Here is a 20,361-nt window from a genome sequence, read left to right as displayed (position 1 = left end):
AATAGACCACACACATGCACGCACGCACACACACACACAGAGGCATGGAGATAATGGGCAAACCTGACTTTCCAGCTACTCTGCCATGTGCACTGTGGCTTACTCCCAAACCTCTGAACTACGATTTTGCTATTTCAGACAATGCTGCCAAAGTTATTAGAAGGACAGTGTGAAGTGCTGGATTCTCAGTCCACAACAGTATATGTCAAAACTGAGCAATTAAATAGAATTTCTTTCATCTATGAAGTATAACAGTAAACAATAAAAATGAAAAATTTAGTCAGTAAATGCTAAACTATAAGCAGTGATTTTACTGAATCAGAAAAAAAAGGATAGAACTGATAGAACTGCGGAATAAAAAATCTGGACAATCAACATCCTCTGACTTTAAGTAAGCCAATGCATAAATAGTAATCAAAAGAAACAACTGACTAATTGTGGAATAATATAATAAGTGACACTTAATTAAAGTGCCAGCTACTATATGTAACTGACTCTGCTTCATTTACTTCGTGACAAAAAGAAGAAAAAGTGTGCTATACAGTAGTACGGTAGCCAATCTTTGAAGCTGAAAGCTCAAACATATTTAAGCACAGATTAGTATTGGTGTTCTGTGGTTGGAGTACCAGACAGATTTACTTTCTTTACCAGCCTTATCTAGGATCATCTCCTTCCTGAAACGGAAAGCAATGAAATACCAGGTAAACACATAGAGTTTTTTTGTTTTTGTTTTTTTTTTTTTTTCCTTTTCAGTTAAACATTTACCTTGCCCTTTTTGAGGGGGTATCAATAGATTCAATATGGTATTGAAAAGCATGAGTCTAGGTTTTGTGTGCCTATATAGGAAAATTTGAATCCTGAATCCACTCTACTTGAAAATGCTCTTTGGATGTTTCATATATATTCATTTCATCTTTTCCTCTGTCTGCCTTAGCCCTCTCTTGGGTCTCAGCATCTGATTACAAATCCATTCTCCCCCAAAACACCAAATCCTATTTAGAACATATTCAGGACATAGCTCCTGAGTTTGAAGCAATTTGTCATTTTTATGAGGAGTTTTGACTCATTTTTATGGGAAGCCTAAGGGACAAATGGCATGCAGCATGCCAGAGTGGAATGATTAGCTTGCCAAGCCTGGAATCTCTAGCAAACACTCATTGCTGTTCTAATTAACTTACTACATTCATCATTTGCATAAATAAATTACTTAATTCAAGCTTCCTGAATAGCATGACTTTGCACAAATTTTGTAAGACTAAAAATATCTGAGTGAGCATAGCGATTTTGCAGTTTTTATAAACAACTTCTTCCTTCCATGGAATCCTCATTCACAAACTATTTACTAGTGCTATATTAGGTTTATGTAAGATTTTTTTTTTTTTTATTTGGTTGCATTATGAGTTTTTTAAATAATATATAAATGCCATATCTTTCCAAATTAGATTTTATAATGAACAGGTCAGGGTTTTTTTTAAGTACTCAGCCAAGATATGGCAATCATACCTCATTAGCGAGTATCTTTCTAAGACTTCACAAGAACCTCTTAAAGAATTTAATGGACACTATAAAGAGCTGCAGCTGAATTTCTGCATTTTTCATGAGAAACAGAAAGACAAGGGAATTGTCAAGCCTACAAAAACAACATTAGAAGTTAAATTTTAGTGGAACAAGCATAAATAGAGTACAACATAATTGGGAAAGGAAAATCTCATTTGTGAGAATCACATTGCAACCGCCCTGCTAAGACTAATACCGTAAAAGAAACTGCAGCATGAAAAAAATGTTTAAAATACTGACAATACAGTTTTGGAAACATCCTGGGCACACCCTATCTTTCTCAATTTTCCTCTTGGTCTGGGAATAGCATATGTCAACGAAAGTAACACATCCCGAAATAATTGTTCACTTACAATTAAGAAGAAAGCAGCTGGGGGAAGAATTCTTTGGTCACAGGAGAAATCAGGATGAGTAAATGCAATAAAATAAAATATTCTCATGTCTGAAAATAGATTTCATAAAAGCTAGAGAAATGTAGAGATTAAGCTGAACTTCCACGCTAGCCATCTGCAAGTTATTTCCATACATCTGAGTGACTTAACTGTTCAAAACCCAACCTGGCAAGATCAGACCAGAATGACTTTTCTTCCAGTACGCAGATAAACAGATCATAATATTTCAGAGTGACTCATCAAGGTGGAAGCATGCCTTAGATTACCATGCCTATAGCTGAAGCAAATGGAACTAGTTATCCCCAAGCTCAATATATGCAAAATGTAAATCACACAATTTATTCCTCCAGGGTAACACTGATGGATGGAAAGAAGCACCAGGTTAATGTGCAAGGTTTTGCTTGAGCCCTTCCCCGCTGAACAAGGAGTCTGCCGTGTCACAGATCTGCTTGGGGACTGGGCTGTGCCACAGTTTCCCCATACTTTTAGGGGACTAAATGTCTGCAAGTAGTATTGGGGTCTCTCAGACTAGTCATTCTACATTAAAGAGGAAAACGTTTGGGTGCTGGAAAATGTCGGTACATTTCAATGCATATTAAAATTATATATAGAAGAAAAATAGGAGAGAAAATACAGCGTAGATATAAATATATCTTATTGTAAGATGCAAGATCTGATCGGGAACTTTTTTCACAGCACCAAAAAATGTATTTCCTTGAAACTTTTATTGGAAAGGTTTTTTCTATTGCAAGATGCAATCTACTGAAACTGAGAGAAAACCTTAACAGTGAGGCCACTCACATGACTCTCAAGGGAATGCTAGATTCAAGTTCTGGCCTTCTTTGGACTGCAACAATATGAATTTGGAGCACCTTCATTCAAGTTAGTATGTAAGGTTCTTTTGACAACTGATTTCTCTAAATTTTCAAGAAAATTCTCTGAAGTGAAACAAGATTTTCTTTTTTAATATAAAAATGCATAGTATGGGAGAGCTCTGCTACAGCAATGTTTTGTCTACCTGAAAGCATAGAAAGATTTTAATCTAATTAGTTAAACATGCAGTCCTTGTGTGGACACAAAAGATTGTTCAAAAATACACATGAATTAACCTGGACTAGATTCCTTGCTGACTTATACTTAGTCAATACAAACCACTTCTATCTAGAGCGTGAGCACATGAAGTTTTTATTTATTAAGTAAACTGCAGCACATTCTGACAGACAATTGCACTGAAAGCTGCTGGTCCAAATCCCCTTTCACTGTAAAAGTGATTAGTTGCTTTAAATCATCTTTGGCAGCAATTCAAGCTGATCCAGCTGATTTGGCCCAGGAGTTGTATGGAAGCCCCTACAGAGAATCCATTTACGGTGGTGGAAACTCCAGCTGCAGAAGCACTTCTTAAACTCCCTTGCTCGGATGTTCAGGAGGCCAGCTGTCTACACTATTTATGTCATCAAGACTTAAGAATTAACAGGACTTAAAAAAAACCCTCATCAATCCCCTCAAATACTCTAAGTTGGGTAGTATGCAGAAAAGCTCCTTATTACATTCAGTGCTTTGCACTTCAATAATGACGTCTGAGGATTTCAGGACATTAAAAAAAAAAAAAAAATCGCTTCCTCTACCCAGCATCCCTGGAGGTCTCCTGCCCTGCTCCCCTTCACAAGCTCTGCCACAGGCCTGCTCCAATTGGTTGCCACAAGGGCTGATAGAGCCGTGTAAAAGAGACCTCGAGCCTACAACTTTACATTAGGGTCAATCTTCTCATATGTTTAAATTAAAATATAATGTATTGTAAGACTTTCTGCTATTGCAAAAAACGAAATAGGAATTTTCAAAGGAAAGTGGTGTGCCAGTATTAAATGCTAAGCACTAATTTTGGCTGCCTGTAAAATGTGTTGAACACGAAGTATATTTAAGAGCTCTACTAAGGAAACAAAAGTTAGAAGTAATCAAAGTGATATCTACTTCATGAGAACAGAAATTCCCACCGGAAATAATCATTCCAAATTTATTCTGTTCTGAAGCAGAACAAAAAAAAAACTCAACATCTTCTGCAGCTTCTCTCCTGCTGTGTCAGGCTTGGACTGTCTCTCTCCAGAATTTGGGAACGCCACCGACGTGCTCCTTGCCGTGTGCTCTTTCGTACGGCCCCGCCAGGCCTCGGCAGCGGTGGCGGGGCAGCMGCCAGGCCAGCAGCAGCGGCAACACGTGCCTTGAGCGGGCCGGGCAGCGGGGCGGGGGGAGCGGACGCCGTGCGGCGGCGCCTGGGCGCTGGTGCGGCCGGCGGGGCCGGGGCCGCGGGGCCCCAAGAGCTGCCTTGGTGCTTCCAGGCGCGGCGCGATGGCGGAGGAGCGACCCCGGGGCTGTGAATCGCTCCAGGAGAGGCTCTCGGCAGATGTTTTGCAGACAGTCCCTTCCCCTTCCCTTCCTTTTCCTCACACATCTGTCCCATAAACCAGCCCAGCAACACTGGCTGAATAATTTCCCTTGCTCTAGGTGATCTTAACCGGGGAAGTGAACTAGTTGCTAAACCGTAATCGGTTACCAGCTGGCGCCGGTAGAGAGACTCCTGCTCCTTGCAACGATCTCTACATCACGTGTTCACTGAATATTTTAATTACATTAGTTAAACTCATTTATGGATGCTCTGATAAAGTCACTTGAGTTTCTGAAGTTCAGGCAGGCTAACGTGTGCAGCTGGTCYGGCGAGAAGGTCCCCCGACTGCTCTGCTCTCACGCCTCCCTCTTGCCCACCTGTAGACACTTGACGACTCTCCAATCTCTCTTTTGGTTCTTGTAATGGGTTTAATAAAGGAAGTGCTGACACAATCTTAGCTACAGCAGCTTAAGTGCTCCCCTCCAATAAGGGGGAAAGTACGAATATAAAACTGGCTTTCTTTGTTCAAAATAGAACAAACCAGATGGTTTCCCAGACTATAGTACCTAAAAACTCTTTCACTGATTCCAGTGTGTACAGTATAATAAAAGTGTTCAGGGGCCTCTAACTTCTTATAGGGTATTTTATTGTCTTTATTCACTAGTCTGGATATTTGCCATGGCAATAATTGAACCATGAAAAACACATATTTCTTTAAAGCATGTTATAGTGCAGCTTTTAAGGAATTACTAGTAGAGTGTAATGGAAATGATTTTCATTAATTAATGCTTTGGGGCAATGTGTGCAGTTGAATAAATAAAAATATCTGATATATATAGAATGTAAATGGTATTCAGCTCTATCACTTCTCACAGCAACATTAAACTTAACAAACATTTTCTAAACAAGAGAAAGCTTATGTATAAGGCATAGATTGCTATGTAGTTGCACATTTTTATTAATATTTGTATATTATATCCTTCATTATTAGCAGCAGAAAAAAGTACTCTTTAAGTTCATGCTCATGAAGGTAGACTACAATATCAGGATGAGGCTGATAATGGAAAGATGTACACCACAAATATATAAATGAAAATATGTACAACAAAAAGTAAAGGAAACTTTATTCAAGAGAAAAGTTAAAAGACTTGTAAACTTCTACCCAGAGGAGCAGCACAACTGAAGCTGTCTAACTGGAGTGCTATGAGTAATCACTGTATTGGCCCCAGATATGTATTTTCTTCCCCCAAACAATAATTAGGAGGACAAGATAGTCATTCATAAACACTGCAGTGGAGCGAGGGGAAACTTTTAGGAATCCCAGGTGTGTAGAGTTTATAAGTAGAAACAAAAAAAATGAAAATGTGGGCAACTGATGGAAACCCTATTACTTTACTCCTTTAAAATGAAATCAGGCAATGTATTARTATACTTTAGGCAAAAGGAGCAATTTTAAGGAATGAGGAAAACCGTATACAAGGTTTCTTCAATGCCTAATTTTTTGAAACTGTAAAATATATATTAGAAAAATTGCAGTTCTGGATTAAATATTTCCTCATTTATGTTATCACCACCTCATCCCTAGGGATGCTGCTTCAAAATACTCAGGTACTGAGGTCCAGATAGAGACAGAGGTCGTGGTATGTACTAATGTGCTTCAAGAAGTTCTGTCATGACAGTGTCAGATCTTTGTTTCCCAAGAGGAAACAAATTGAAATTCAGCTTTAAAGCTTACACAGCAAGATAGCCCACCGTGGAATTGCGTCTGAAGATCTGAACAGCAAAGTGAACACATATTTCATACTGGACAGGATATTTCAGGCAGGCAATGTCTTTATGACATTTATGTTAGAGCTTGAGTAAACAAGGCTTTGGTAAACAAGCTCCCACCTCCGTCTTTCCCTTTCTCATCAGCTCAATGTCTTGCACCCACCGCATTTGCAACTGGTGTGGAGACTGGCGCTTCAGACATGTCACCAAGCGCGTGAGCATGATAGGCACGCTGAAAGAATCAGCCAAAAGTGGTACAGAAAACACCCGTCCTGGAGGAATCTTGGAGGAAACACTGAGATGTGCTGACAGTTCCTCTTCCCCCTCCCTGCCCTAATAAAAACACTGCATGAGCTGGAGAGACAAAGGATTTTACAGAGAGTTAGGGAAGGCTTTCTGTAGGTAAGGTTTGTGTAGTAAAATAAGATCAATCCACTGCTTCTTATTTATCATAATTTAGCAGTCAGCTGGGCCTCTGCTGCTGGTAGAGAGGAGGTTTAGATTAGTTAAAGCATTAACAAATCACACATAAAGTTGACCTTGGATTAACATGTTTTAGTAATCTTTGCAATAATTATAAAAACTTATAAAGACAGCTTTAGAGATATCTATATTAGTCCTTTCTAGAACGTGTACAGTGCATATACATTTGTGGTGTTTTAATACACTTACTTAGGTATCTATCAAAGAAAGAGAGTATTTTGTCTTATCTTTCCATATTATAGAGAAGATTTAGGTTAGAAGTTTAAGAAACAACTGAAACCTTGTTGAAGTAAATAGACTAACCCACTGGCTTCCCATCAGGCCCTACATTTATCAGGAAATAATTTTCCTGCTTAGGTATGCCTGCCAGTGATGTTTGCATGTTCTGCTTTCTACCAAATTAATAGTTATGTTTTATACRTTTAGGTATACTGTTAATAATGGGGTATTTGTCTCTCCAGTGGCTAAAGGAGAGATCTGAGAGTTTACTTAGCTGAACTGTAGTCTCAACTCTGCCATTTTTTTGTATATGTGAAATTGAGAAAATTTTCCTGAACTGAAAGTCTTGGCCAGGGTTATTGCATCTTACCATGCTCTACAAGTGCTGTCACATCTAAAGAAAATCCCTACAAAATGTAATAGAAATATCTTTTCCAGCTAGGTTTTTAACCACCCAAGGGATTTTTGTACAGAACAATATACACCAGTGTTATAGGTTATTCTAGCAGACTAAACAAATATGAAAAAGGCATAGTTCTCTTTGAAATTCTAAAAATAAGAGTAAACTATAGAAACCTAATACATTTCCATAGAACCTTGTTGGCTTCATTCATTACTTGCTAGAAGGCTTTTTTTTTTTTTTTTTTTTTTCCTTGGAGTTCCAGAGAAACTCCTATCTGAGAAAAATAAGGCATCTTATGCATTAGTATTTTCTGCACTGTCCAGCATTTTCCCTTTGCTCAAACACTCCAAATTACTAGTGCTCCGCTGTGTGTTACAATATTTCTATCTTAACCAAGATGAAAATGAAATGTTATACACATTTAGGTTCAGTCAAATGATTCACTTCAGCTGAATCTTTAACAAATGATTTCCCCAGGTTGAACACCTTAGATCTTGGTAGCTGAAGCCAGAACTCCTCCACACTGACCTAAAATAAATCAAATCTCATTCCATTTACAGCCATGGTTGGAAATGTACCAAGGCTCAGACCTTCATACTTACACARGGAGCCTTGGGACGTCACATGAAAAGAGGCCAAGCCTAATTAATGGGGAACGTCTGGCTTCATAAAATCTTCCCATGCATGCAGATGTTCAACACTTTATCCCACTATCAAACATAAGTGTTACAGTCTTTAAATGATGTGCTTGATTTTAGGGTCTAGCAAAACTGAGGTGATGGGGAGAGGGGCAGCCTCCGTGTTTGCGGACGGTTCCTGGTGGTGTGGAAGGTGTTGCTGCATCCCTTGGGGAGCAGGAGACACTGGTTTCCTGGGAGCTGTTTGCKCCAGTCGGCTCGTTGCCGTTCTCGTTGTTAAACCCCTTCTCCATCAGATGCAAGACAGGATGTGACAGTGCCTCGAGCCTTTCCTGGCTTATCCAGAGCTGCAGCTCCCCATTGCTAACAGCAGCTACAATGCTGCCAACATGCTGTGGGAGCCTGGGTGACGGTGGGAGCTAAATTCACTTGAGATCAGTCTCGGATTGTGTAATTATCTAAACAAAAGGCCTGTGTTTTTTATACTCCCATATGATCAATCTTTCAAAACACTAAAGCTTACAAACTTATACCTTTCACAAATTAAGAAGTATAACAATTATAATTTCAGTTTGAATAGAATTTTTGTCTCACACCATTAAAAATAGCTCTTGCTGCTAATTTTCTTCTTAGTTATGAAAGGTCATTCTCTGAACGAAGGAAACATGGTTGTTTGGACAGTGCAAATGAGAGCACTGAGAGAAGAGTCAATGTTTGACAATAAGCAGCAGGCATTGATCAGTATACTAGCAAAAACTTAGCTTAAAGCCTGGATGTTAGACTGTAGGCACAATTAGTGCTGTGAGGCTAGGTCTACATCTTTTGTTTTTGTTTGGACTACATCTATTTTTATGTCTGTATGTGAGAGAYGGTGCTTTTTCATATCTAGTTTCATACTTTAAATGAGATATTTAGCCTACAGCATTCTTTATGCCACATGTGCTGCTACAGATAGCTTCTTTAAACAAAAGCAGTGCAAGTCTTATCAATGTGAAGGTGTATCCATAGGAACTGATTTCCACCTGGCGCACTAGASTGAAGTGACCACAGCACACCTCTATGCAGTAAAAGCCTGGAGCAATGTCTACAGTGACTTTACTTGCAGATGCTTCCTTACTGCCTCAAAGTGCAGAGCGTGCGAACCAGCTCCCTCGTGTATGTGAATGTTCTTCCTGGAAAGCCAGCTGGCTGGCTCCCCTCCGAGCTCCGGAGCAGCAATGGGCAGGAGCCCAGCTGAGGGAGCAGGTCCTCCTGGGGCAGCGCTAGCCCTGCCCTCCAGCCTTGCCGAGGCGTTTAGCACCTGCCTGCGCAGGACGCTCCAGGCCAGACTTCGGCCGTACTCAGAAAGAAAGATTTTATAAACCTCGCTTGACATATAACTACCGTTGGTAGTAACGGTGTTTAGAACATTGCCTGCTCAGAAGTTTAGTAAATGGCACCAAGAACCCAGTCCTGTAGACATTTTGTATCCGTTCCGACCAGCTTTTACTTCCTAACTTTCTCTGTGTGTCATTTGGGWTTGAAAATTAAGTGCCTTACTCTGCACATTAATGTTATGATCAATATATTTTCAGTTGCCAATCCTTTCACTGTAAAATTCCATTTTTTCTAAACAAGTGCTTAAGACCAGTATGCTCCTGGAATAAGATTGTTACAATAACTATTTAAGAAAATAATTTATTTAACCTTTTATAAAGAAACTCCGTTATTTCCCTCAACTACTAGAATCTTAGTACCAGTGTCAGATAAAAGGTACTTCAGCAACTGCATATCTTTACTTAAAACCAAGTTTTCTGGCTATAAGCATTCACCTAGAAGGCCTAAAACCCCATGGAATTATATCAAGCAGGTAACTAGTCATCCTACTGTCAATTTTAGCTGACATATTAATCCATCTCTCCCTTGGCTGCACTATGGTTCAGCAACTGCACTGTATTAATCAGGTGGATAGAATTGGACATTWTTTTTTTTTAAGACAAGAGTGTGGGAAAATGCACTCTTTCAAATTTGGGATGAAGATGAAACAGAGGCCTAATTCAGTCTGAAAGACTGTCAGATTGTACCTACTGGAAWCAGGAAATATTAAAGTATTTAAAATATTAATTTGAAGTTTTTTCACAAGAAATAAAAAAATTTAAAGAAAGTAATTTTATTTTTTTTGATGAATATTTTTATTTTTAATACATGACATGCTTTTCATGGTGATTTATATAGGAATGTGAGAGCCTTATAACTCACTTTTCCAAATGGTTTTACTTATATGCAGATATCTTCTTCTTATGTACAATTTGAGTACCATTACCTAAGATATGCAGGTTTCACRTATATATAACACAACTGATAATAGCCAATGTAAATAAAAAATGAAACAAGAAATCCTGTAGATAGTATAGCAGGACTAGGACAAATATCTATAACTAGATATACTTTAAACTTATCTTTTTTTCTCATGTCTTTCTCCTGGTGTCATCTTCTTTGTTACTCTTAAAGACTTATAAAAACTAAGTATCTGCAGTAGTGGTGAGATTTGGGKTTTTTTTTTGTTTGTTTGTTTGTTTTTATTTTAACAAAATGGGCATACTGTGTGGGGCTGATGGAAACCACATGATATAGTGCACATTTTGACTCATTGACTGCTGTGCTAAGGATATAGCTGAGAGCCTAAAGCACTTTCATATTTGTGGTGGTTTTTCAAATTGAAAAGGCATTCTCTAAAGTAAGAACCAATTAAGCAACTCAATCCTTTATGTTTTATTTTTGCCCTTCATGTTGTTCTGAAAATTCCCATCATACCTGAAATAACTGCTACTTTCTAAAAACATTTAAAATGCCCTTTTTTTTCTATTAGGCTCAGAGCACAGTCCTTCATGGCCAACATAGAGGGAGAAGCGATGTGATATCTGATTCTTTTGTCTCACGATTTGGAAGCCAAATTTAAACATATCTCAAAACTTKTCATGGGAAGTGGAAAGGAATTATTCATCCAAAAGTCCATCCAGTACAGAAATGATTTGGAAACTCTGACTCAGAGAGTGACTTCAGATTATTCGTTTTAGTATTCCAGTCAGTTCTTCTGAAAATTAGACATTTTATGCATTCTATAGTTCCCAGCTCTAAAAGAGAAAAGAATGGAGGAAGGAAGAAAGCAAGCAAGCAGGCGAGGGACGGAGGGAGGGAGGGAAGAGAGAGAGAGAGAGAGAAAGAAGGAAGGAAAGAAAAAGAGAGAGAAAAAAATGCATGGAAAAAAACATGCATACATAGAAGAGATTTTTTTTCTGCAGCCAATGTCTCTACTATGCTACAATTCAGTTTAACCCACACAAATTTAATGTGCAATGCGAAGTCTTTGAAATAAAGAAAAAACYCCACATTTTTCATATTTGCAAATGACTAACATTATGTTTACCAAATACAATTTATTTTTGCTGGTATAAACAGACATTAGAATATTCCATTTCTCCAGAGACCTGCAAGGCCCTTTCTGTAACAAATAATTTGTTTATCTCCRCATTTTCAATTTCCAAAGTTTGCAGGTTGTTATTAATATTATGATAAGATTTTAGGAAATACTTAAATTTTAAGTTTTAATAGACTAGACTAAAGCAGTCTAAAGACTGCTTTTAAAATCCATATATTCGGTGAAACATAGTTTCTGTAGAATTCTCAGAATACCTGTGTAAATCTTACCATATTCCCTTGCTCATCAAATCTAGAGCTCTGGAAGGAATTCCACAATAACACATATTTAGCACCCAATGGGCTGCTTGGGACTTTGGGCCCCAAGCTAATATCATACAGTGCCAATAGCAATATAAATAGATGATAAAGAGAAATGCACTAAGGGAAAATAGTACTTATGTACTGCTGAGCAAGTTTCTTGCTCTACAGGAGCTTCTCTGCACCTGGGAAAGTTGGTTGTGTTTTCAGCTGCTGTGTGAAAGCATGCTCACAAACACAGAGCCAACAGAAAGGCTAACTACTATTGCTGTGATTTGGCCGATGGCATGTTTTATTTATTTATTTATTTTAATCYTACATCCAGTCTAGTTGTAAGTTATGTCTATGCTGCTGTTTAGGGCTGATGTTAACATTCCCTTCAACAAACTAGGTGATGCGAGCCACCTTTCTTCATCTCTATCTCATCTTGGAGATGATACCAAAGTCATCCACCCAGTATTTCTTGTTCACATAGTACAGCCTGCCAAAGAACTAGCCTGCAGATGAGCTGTATTGCTCTCTAAGAATTTTTCTCTTTAGCTGAGGTGGAGGAAAGAGGTGGGACATAGAGGGCTAGGTGTCAAAAGCCTTCTTGACTGCACTGCTCTTGACGTCTTTGCAAGTGTCAAGACATGTTAAGAGTCCTAAGCAGAAGCTCTCAATATACATTCTCAACAAGCACCAAACATGCCGAGGAAAGAGAAAGCAAGTGTGTTTGGTACCTCCGTGTGCTGGAGCTCAGCAGAGCTTTCAGCGCTGAAGGGCAGAGCTTGCAGGYGTCAAGCTGCAGAGTTTACAGCCTAATCAGCATTCGGCTGCATGTGTGGTTGACCCCCTGGGTGTTGGYTGTGCTCGTACATCTCCATTGTCCTCAATCTGTAACGCACATATTGTCACAGTACGTACACTCCACAGCCCTGGAGAGTAAGGAAGTGCAATTAAATTTCTTTTGCAAACAGGAAGTAAGCCACAGAGACGAATGACTGAATCTGTAGGAGGTTTCAGGTGCTCAACAGTTTGCCAAGTGTCCTGAAGGAAGCCTAAATTTGATGCTGGAATTAAACTCTGCTTGTTCATAGTATTGACCATTGGTTATGCTACTAAACTTTGTTGCCTTTCATTCAGCCATGCAAAAGCAGAAAGACTGTGGAAAGAGTTATAGCCAAATACCTCTTCAGATTTTAATCATATTTGTGATTCTTATTCATTTTTGATAAATATTCACATCAACATGGTTTTGTTCACACAAGTTGCCAGCTGTTCCTGAAAAAATATCTGTAGTTAGAATGAAATAATTTATTGCTGTGCTAAAGAGAACCTAAACTTTAATTAACATTTACTTGTTTTTCTTTTTTTTTTTTTATTTCAAAAGATTTCTCTTAAAACTGTAAGGAAAAAGTATTTAGGCAAATTCTAGCTACATCTATATTCTGTTAAATACATGTTCTATTTCTGTAATAAACATTCTTAAAGCAATTTGAAGTTTGATTTGAAAAACAAATTGAATTGCTGAATTACTTTTCCTATGCATACTACAAGAACATAAATGTTTTTGGAAAATGGTCTTCAATGCCATGTTCATTCTTCTAAATGGAATGTCAGGACATCTTAGGTGTATTTAACAGCATTATAATTGCAATTTTGCTAAGATGTAAAATGGCAAGACACACCAGACATTCTAAACTACAGTGCAAAATATACCTGCTGTATTACTTCTTCAGCAAGCAGTTAAACAAAATTAAGCAAATTAGATATCAGCAAGGGATATAAGGAGCAAAAGGTTAAGGACTACTATGAATTGAATTCATCATGATGAGTAAAATACATTTTACTGATAGAWATGATTGCATCAGCTCTCAAGCAAGATTTCTGAATTTTTGCCTCGTAAAGCCCCCATCCAGTAAAGCAGTTAACTCTGTGTTTAATTTTGATGTGAAGTCAGTAAAAGACCCATTTACTTGCTCTGCACAGTGCTGGACAGAATCAAAGCCTGAACCCCTAAATGTAGGGGAACATAACTTCTAGCCACAAAGACATAAAAAGAGTGTTTGGAGGACAGTAAATCTCCAGAGCAACCTGGCAAGCAGGGCAGTTACAGCAGGGCTCCGGAGGAGCACCTTGCGAGAAAAMAAAMCAAAMCAAAMCAAAACAGGAAAACAACAGTCTTTGCTGGAGTTTATTTTCTTCTTTAATTCTCCTAATTCCAAGAATCTCTGATGTTTGTTGGCATTTTCTTTGCAAATTTTTCTCTTCTTCCTTTTCAGGATATGAACTGTCTAAGCTCTGTTCACAGCAAGCCTGATTTATAGCTGAAATCAGTGAGGACTAAATCAGTGCTAAATAAAGGACTTTTAATGATTACTTATGAGGTTAATCTAAACCAGCAATTCATAGTTTACAAAACCTTAGTTTAAACATAATTTATATTAGTGCACAAAGGACATTTTATGGAGCATGTTTTTCAATACTGTACCATGGTGATTAAAATATGTTGACTGAMTTTAAAAGAAAATACAAAAAAGCAAACGTATTTTAAAAATACTAAATTTTATGCTGTAAAAATAGGCTCTATTATACTATTAAAATGAAACTAGTTCCTGTTAATTTTCTTTGCATATTAGTCAAACCTAGAGTTACTTTATTATTCCATTAATTATTTAGAAATATATATTGGAGTAGTAAACTTTCTTCAAAGGGCGCCTCAAGGATGATGTATTTTGTAAGTTGACAAAGAGATGGAATAAGTTTCACTATCAGAGCTAAATATAGCCTGAAGCACAAAGTATTTAACAGTTCACCAAAACATATTCTCTTTTGCAGTAATAGTTTGGGAGCRGGAAGGAGAGTTTCTGCTCTTCAGTGGCAGATTCAGTTTTGCTCAGACCTTTTCTGGGGCTATGGATTTTTACATGCTCAGCTGGAAAAGTTACTAGAGGCAAAGCAAAAAACGCGCACCGCCCTAGGAGTTAGTTAACTTTCATATTTTACAGCTTTTTAGAATGTAGTGTTAGTTATAGTCTCAAGAACTAAAAATGGATGGAACAATTMAATTAAGAAAAATAAAGCCCATAAAGTCCAACAGATTATATGGYTAACTGTATTACCTTGAGAAATGACTTCATATTAAGCCAAAAGGGTCATGAAGAGAGTCATGCAAATTAACAACCAGAACTTCCCAAAACATGATTTTATAAATGCATAGGTTTTTTTCTACTAAAGCTACCCAAGTTTTATGTCACATTTCTGTGCTCAATCAAAAAATTTTAAAATCATGYATGTAGAACTGCCTTTGCTGATATGTTGTCCCAGAAGGAGAACAGCAATTCCACRCTGCATATTTGCTTCATCAAAGAGCCAAAACTTTTCAAAAGGTGATGAACCAAGGAACTGGGAATGCATTTGAATCCAGAAAGGATCCAACTTGAAAAACAGAATGACTTCCTTTGGTATGAATGAAATTCTCTAAAATTACTAAAAATGCTTAACCAAAAACATCCCTCAACTTCCATATTATGTTCTCCCATCTTTTTTTTGGGGGGCGGGGAGGTGTAGAGGGAGTTAGAGAGATTTAGATAAGTTTGTATAAGCATGAGATAAATATAAAATAATTAGACATGAAGTGAGAAACCAATCTGGATACTCTAGGTGGACTAGAGTGATCATCCAGCGCAAGGATCAAGAAGAGGAAAAATCATTGAAACCGTCAGTGCAGAGCAGAGCAGCAGTACAAAAGGCAAACAGGGCAGAGGATCGTCAGGTGAGGCACAGAATACAAAGCAGAAGAGGTTTTTACAGCATACATTTACTTTGTCTTAATTGGATGCAGCATTAAACTACACAGGTGGCAGATAATAACTGTGAACAGTCTACAATATTTTCTCAGAGAAAGAGCAAAAGAATAACATTATTTTGGATAGAGACACACCTTTTTTTCCCATTTGCGCAGTACTTAATACAATAACATCCTGGATTACAATCACCTACTGTCTCACAAATCATTATCACAATTAAAATTAAAAAGCCAATTGCAAAATGATAGAAAAAAACCCCRAAGAACGCAATTATAGAAAACTCCTGAAACTGTTTTTACATATAATGTGTTCAAAGCCAGTAGCAGCCCTCAAATCAGGGCAAAATCCCTGTTCCGAGCAAGGCAGTGGGTGTTTTGTCAGTGGTTCAGACGTAGAACCTGACCCAGTGAGGCCAGCACAATCTTAGCAGAAACCTTCGAAGAACCAGTACTAATAAGATGACRTTAGAAAAATATGTTATCCCAACCATTTCTGCCTTCCACTGCAGTTATTCTCAGTTCACATCAGTAAGGCCAGGTTTTCCTATCCGACACGAACAAGAATGAGAAGGGCAATACTGATTCAGAAGTGACACTGGAGCTTGTTTTTCTAGCACTGCATGAAAGAGAAGGAGATAACTCGGTTTCATGAGCTGGAGAGTATGAAACAGCAGSTTCCGCCCTTCCTCGCTGTTAAGGTGGCACTTGCTGCCCTCGAATGCAAACCAGCAGAGCCGCTGCCGCTCCCGGCGCGGGGGTCCTTCCCGCAGCGCGGACGGAGCGGAGCCGGGCTCTGCTGGGGCTGCCCTCCGTTACTGCAGATATTCCACTTTGCTTCACTTTTAAATTTGGCCTTGGGACTTTTCACGTTCTCTAGTCAAGGTTTATCACCAAGCTGTTTTGGGCGTTTAAACCTTCTCTTTGGCTATCCATGTTACAAAGAGGCTCCATCAGGGGTCTTTTAAGCTTCATGCTAGTTTTATTAACCCAGGAGAGTCTYTCCTGCCTCTCTTGTGCAGAACAATAGCTAATTATTCTTTTTCTGARTGAGAATCCAAATAGGCTTTTGATAATAATGGAAAATACAACTGATTAAAAATCCAAAGATCCACGTTYTAATTCAAGAGATGCGTTTACATTTTCTCCTGACTTTCCATTAATTGAAAGAGTATCAGCCACACAGTCTTGTGTACTATGATGAGTTTTGATATTGCTACTTCTACAGGGCTGACATAAAACTTAAGTGCAAGGTCTCTTTGGGAAAAGTAGGAAATATTGAAGCGGAGATTTCAATAGAAACAAAAAATATTTTAATCTTTGTAGTTACTATGGCTACCTCAGCACTGAAATTTTGATATACCATGCTGATAATAATGTATTTTTTCTGCAAACTGTTTTCAAAATAACATGCCCTAAAGGAAATGTATCTTCTTGCTTCTGAAATACAGCAACGTTTCTCATTTAAGATCAACTCCRCAGATAAAAAAATATGCAAAAATTTAAAAATCAAGTAGAAAAATTTAAATTAAAAATGCAACAGTCCTTCATAGTCCTTAATTGTCCTCAAATAGTCCTTGTGTTTAAGCCTTAGATAGGTGTCTAAACTAAAACTAATGTAACAATGAATCAATTTGTCTTTTACATATTGAAAAACAAGGGACATTCCAGGAGCTCAATGTCTAAAATTCGTATGTCAGGTCCTCACAGTTCCAATTAAGAAATTTCATTAAAAGACACCATAAAATTTTTAAATAAGTTTTATTACTGAGATTGTGAGCATATTTAACATTTAAATAATATGCTATGTCAATAAGCTATCCAAAGATGAAGCTAGGTCAGTTAATCTGTTTTTTAAGAAATAATAATAATAATAAAGATAAATACCCCTGGAAGGAGGTCTTATTTATTGGCAATTGTTTTAGCTTGAAAGTATACACATATATTTAAAATATATTAATAGTGATAGATGATTTTCGTTATTTCTAAAGTCTGAAAAAAACAGAGATGTACATTGAAGGGTGAATAATGTTTCTGACCTAGAAATGGGAAGTCATCCACAGTTCACCATGAATAAAGAACACGCTGCAAAAAATGTTATTCGAGTGCACAGCAGGCTAACCAGCTGACTACACCCCGTGCAAACGTAGTCGCAGCTAGCGGTGCTGGTGCGGCAGCCCGTTATCTGGCTGAGACTGTCGCTGCTCTGCAGTTACGCAGCACTGCGGAGGGACGGAGACGTGCGGCCCGAAGAAGTGAAGGAGTAGCACCTGGGAGCAGAGGATTTGTCTACAGCTCAGGGGCTCCTACCCCCTTTGAGAACGTGAGGTGGATGAAAACTGTCCACGGCTGTACACCCCGCACCAGTGAAAGCCGACCCGCAGACCTTTAGCGGCAATCAGTCGGTTATACATCCTTCGCTGTATGTTATCAAAACCAGGTGTTTCATTTTCTCTATTCTGCTGTAACTTTTGATTGCTATATCAGGTATCTTTTTTTTTTAATTATCATTCCTTCTTTTTATTTCCTGCTTTGTTCCTCCAAGGGGTTCTGGTAAGAAGAGGGGAGCYTGAAGACGGGGAAGGAAAGGCTGCTTTCCACCTCTGCTACTCTGAGCTYCTTTTGACCATCAGCTGCCCAGTTGCTCAAGCAGGACAGTTAGAGCTCAGTTTAGTATTCACTGTTCTGGGTGGATAATGGAAAAGGTTTGTACTCTTCACTCCCATACATTTTGAAAGACGAGCTAGACTTCAATATTTTTCTTCTCTAAAACTCTTAAAAATTCCTATTCACAGGTTTTATCATACTAATAAATAAGACACTACCGGTCAAGATAGTCAGTCCGGTAAAAAGCATGTTACAAGTAAAAAATAAAACAAAAAAAATCCAACAAAACTCTGTACATTTAGCAGGCCAACTAATGGAACTAAATTATATTAATTATATAATGACACTTGGTTTGACCCCTGTAGACAAGAGATTAACCTTTAGATATGTATATCTGGAGGAAAAAATCATCTTCATGCTAACCATCTAGTGACCTAGATTTGTGTTGTGCAAATCATTTTATAAAATAAATGTATGAATTAATTACCTGTAATAACTCTGAACTATAAAAATAAAAAAACAGGARAAGGGAGTTTAAAAGTAAGTGTCTTGAAAAATATTCCTCTGATTAAATTAGTAAAACTCTTAGATGTAATACTAGGCTGTAAACAAGGAAATAATGCATTTATGGCAAAGATCGGAAGACATACTGCATCTGAGAAGTCAGTGAAACTCATAGCACTCAGAACAGTAAAATTCTTRGTTCTATGGAGTATGTCTGACAGTAAGATTTAAAAAAGATCTAAGTGTTTGACCTTTTTTTAATAAGTAGACTATTTCAAATGAGCACATCTGGTTTATGTTCCTAAACCTCTGGCCTTTAAAAAGTTCTGTTCCCAATTCACACAAAATACCATTCAGGATTGCTTGACATGGTGACCTTCCCCGTAGGTGGCTGGCTGAATAAACCGATTAAATAGATTCAGGAATTTTGAATATATACAGCAAATTAGCACTTTTATCCTGAATCATTAGTAAATATTCTTTCTCTGTGTTTTCTACTATGGATATAGAATTGAACTGAGATTAAAAAGAAGCATTTTTGCTTTTCAATGGAACTAAATGTTTATTAAATTTCGAGTCACAAAAGTTTTCATTATACTGTCACATTTTTTTAGATACAAAGTCATATAAATTAGAAAATAACTCAAGTACTTCCCTACCAAATGTCATTAAGGTTTCCTGCAGATTGGGATTAAAAGCCCAGAGAGATGGGCAAGTTAGGTACATAAATTAAAATGGTCAGTAAATATTTAATAAACTCATTGGTGCTAGGTAAAGTTAAAAATTAAATAGCATATGGGCTGGGAAGATTTTGTTTTTCACCATCGCCATTAATAGACCATTCATTGTTATTTGTGTAGTGTGTAATTCTTTTTGACTTTGCTTTCCATTTGCCTTGAGGACAAGCCAGTTTAAAACTGTTCAGCACACTGCACCATGCATAACAGGTAATCTGTCTAATTAAGGCCTGTAAGGATGTTCAAAGTAAAATATTGAAGAGCTTCCATAACCTCACTTTCACCCTCCCTATGTACCACAGCTTCTGAGACTCAGAGATACTCTAGCCATTAACTCAAGTGTTTACACTCTGAGCTCAAATTCTACTTTGCCAGAATGGTTCATTTCACATTTTACAAGTCTGTTTTCTCATTTACAGGCAGAAAGCAATTTATCAAATTTTTATATTACATTTCTCAGCTTGTTCCARTATTGGATGATATAATATATGCCTGGAAATTCAAAATGCAAAAGCATACTGTGACTTTATCCAGGGACCTAATAAGATTTATGTCCACATTCTTTTTTTCTGTGTTCATTTGGTGCATTTCAATGAATTATTAATTATGACCAACAATAAAATATTATTTTGCTCTGATGCACAGCAAAAGGAAAGATACCCAAGAGAAATGCAGCTGACAGCTGAGAGTAGACATGGCCAAAGTATGCTCACAAGTTTCTCATCAAGTATTGCATGACATGCATCTGCCCATCAAATGAACCAGACTGACTGAGCCTTTCTGAAGATACAGATGCAATCTATGGGGAGGTAAAGTCAAGATTTTTACATACCGGGAGTCATTGATTTGATTTTTTTATAAACATCTAAAGCTATGACAACCAAACATCAAAAGATCTCATTCTGTTTTCTAAAGCTATTTTTAAAGGTTGACATATGGGATGGAAATGAGTGGTAGGATGCACATTCTGAAGCTGACAGTAGAGCCAGATTCAAAGCGGCATGTAATAGCTTTTTACGTAGTAGATTTAAATCATATTTAAACTCAGCATTCTGTTACCGCTATAAACATGTTATTATCTGCTGAGAAATAAATTTGTTTTCATTTTACTTTATCACATCTCCTAACTGGCTTTAACTCTAAAAAAAGCTTTGAGAATATTCTGAG

The sequence above is a fragment of the Rhea americana genome, unplaced genomic scaffold, assembly GCF_003343005.1.
Source record: "Rhea americana isolate MKP2758 unplaced genomic scaffold, rheAme1 scaffold_2, whole genome shotgun sequence".
Classification (NCBI taxonomy): domain Eukaryota; kingdom Metazoa; phylum Chordata; class Aves; order Rheiformes; family Rheidae; genus Rhea; species Rhea americana.
The sequence above is the reverse complement of the archived record's forward strand: the minus strand, read 5'-3'. Positions refer to the sequence as shown.